Source organism: Triturus cristatus, chromosome 1_1, assembly GCF_964204655.1.
Source record: "Triturus cristatus chromosome 1_1, aTriCri1.1, whole genome shotgun sequence".
NCBI lineage: Eukaryota > Metazoa > Chordata > Amphibia > Caudata > Salamandridae > Triturus > Triturus cristatus.
In genome coordinates, this window is record NC_140579.1 from 390,066,282 (window position 1) to 390,068,781 (window position 2,500).

General features: G+C 58.0%; 1 non-coding gene and 1 pseudogene across 1 annotated transcript in view; both read left to right on the forward strand.

The window, feature by feature from the left end:
• Positions 1 to 1,459, forward strand: part of LOC146870284 (18S ribosomal RNA) — a 5,110-nt pseudogene extending 3,651 nt beyond the window's left edge.
• Positions 1,460 to 2,421: 962 nt separating this feature from the next.
• Positions 2,422 to 2,500, forward strand: part of LOC146870285 (5.8S ribosomal RNA) — a 154-nt gene continuing 75 nt past the window's right edge. The window contains exon 1 of the ribosomal RNA XR_014959846.1: positions 2,422 to 2,500. This exon is cut by the window's right edge and continues 75 nt beyond it. This is a non-coding gene — a ribosomal RNA (5.8S ribosomal RNA).

Genomic DNA, 2,500 nt, shown 5'->3' on the forward strand with positions numbered 1-2,500 from the left:
TGCCCGGTCTTCAGATCCGTTATGTTTTAATCTGCCTGGGTTGTGGTCTGCTGTGGCTGCTTCCGGCTGCCCGTTATCCTTTACAACGGTTATCACCACCTTCTGGGATGGCAACCACTTGTTCGTTTTTGAACCACTAAAGGTACATTTAATGATTGTTTTTCCGGTACCTTTCGTGTTTCTACAGGACCCAATCGGTGTCCCTTTTTTAGCCGCCAGTACCGTTGCTAACATTAGTAGCAACCCCCATTAGGTGAGTGTCCTTGCTTTCCTCCATAGAACCATTGCCAACCTCCCAGTGGTTTTTATCTCTCCCCACCCTCCACTCCCGAATGGCTTTTTAAGGCACTGCACTGTAATTAGATTGTGTGGTGCACGCCTCCAGCACGGTGATACTTACGACACAACTGTTCAAAATTATGTATAGTATGAAGAGGTTTTTTAGAATCGTTATAACTTTTCTCATCTTCAACAGGTAACAGACCATAGGAAGTGGTATGTAGATGTCACTTTACCACGTAATGTAGACAGCCTTTTTGATCCTGATGAATTGCCTTGATCCTCCTGACATTAACGGCAAGAAACATGTTGATCCAATAGAGTAGAGCTAATGTCTAGATACCTGACTCCTAGCACCTAGCCACTCTACACCATTTTAATAGGGCAGTTTACCTTTGGAATAAAATATTAATTAGGACTAACTGACCCCTTTTAACCTTACTTTCTGCTACATCACCTTACACTAGGCCCCTCACCCCCAAGCACCCATCGGCAGGAACAAAAGATCCCCGACAAATAGCTCCAATTTCGGGAGCCCGTCAAGGATTGCAGCGCCGACTTGATGAGGGGCAGTGCTCATATGATGAAGCATGACACCTAGCTTGCTGGGTGTGTGAGAGCTCTAGTTCCACCAAGGGAATTCCCCTGTGTCTTCCCCTGATTACTTTCTTATCACCATTGGTCGGTTGAGATACCTCCTCACCACCTCCATTAACTGTCCTCTTCGCTACTGTACACGAGGAACTTTGTACCCTTTATTGTTACAAGTGGCGTTCAGCCACACGAGATCGAGCAATAACAGGTCTGTGATGCCCTTAGATGTCCGGGGCTGCACGCGCGCTACACTGAACGGATCAGCGTGTGTCTACCCTTCGCCGACAGGTGCGGGTAACCCGCTGAACCCCGTTCGTGATAGGGATTGGGGATTGCAATTATTTCCCATGAACGAGGAATTCCCAGTAAGTGCGGGTCATAAGCTCGCGTTGATTAAGTCCCTGCCCTTTGTACACACCGCCCGTCGCTACTACCGATTGGATGGTTTAGTGAGGTCCTCGGATCGGCCCCGTCGGGGTCGGCAACGGCCCTGGCGGACCGCCGAGAAGATGATCAAACTTGACTATCTAGAGGAATTAAAAGTCGTAACAAGGTTTCCGTAGGTGAACCTGCGGAAGGATCATTAACGGCGGAGCGGCCAGAGCGACCGACGGCGCCAGCCCGAAGCCCTCGGCCCACCTCCTGCGAGCACGCACCGTAGGCACAGGGCCCGGCCCTGCCCTGGCGCGCCCCGGCCGGCGGAGCGGTCTGCGGCCGCATGGGGTGCTGGGGTTTAGGACCGGGACTTCGGCGGGCCCCTTCCACTCCCGGGGGAAGGCCCCCGACCGATGCGCGAGGGACCGGGGACGGGGGCGGCCCCCAGCCCCTGTCCCTCTCCGAGACGGAACCCGAATAGCAGTGCATCCCTTGGCTGGCACCACCCCTCCCTCGAAAAACGGCCCTGGCGCCGGCTGGGCCCTCCAGGCGTCCCGACCCGATCTGACCGGGTCTCGGGCGTCTGAGGAGTGGCCCTTCTCACGCAGCAGGGCGGCCTGGAAGAGAAGGGGCTGAGGGCCTGCGAGGGGACCCCGGCTCCTCTCGGTGGGAGGCGTGCGGGATGGGGAGCTGCCTGGCTCTTCCCTTCTGGCGCCTCCGACCCAGGCGAGGGTGGGGGTGGGCCGATCGCCAGCCTCTGCTGGCACGGCTCGGGGCCGATGCGGCGACGGACGGCTGATGTGCAGGTGGAGCGACCCTCCCTCGTTGCCAGGTACCCGGTCCGACCCGGTCCCGTGTGGCCGGGCTGAGGGGTTTGAAGACTCGCATGGTCCCTCCCGGGTTACCCCGGGAGGGACCGGCGGCTGCGGGGCTGCCTGCTCCCGTCGCTCCGGGAGCCCCCTCCCTCGCCCCCGGGTGGGTGGGGCGGGCTCCCGGGCCGAGCGCCTGGCAATGTTTTTCCCCCCCACGACGGTGCTCTCTGACTCCCAGAGGGGAAGCCTTGAACGGGACGCCCATGCCGTCTCGCCGCGCGGGCGACGGATGGGCGGCGTCGCCTTCCTCCCGCCTCTCCTGCACCCGCAGGTGGGTGAACATTTTCAAAAAGTTGCCTATGACTCTTGGCGGTGGATCACTCGGCTCGCGCGTCGATGAAGAACGCAGCTAGCTGCGAGAATTTGTGTGAATTGCAGGA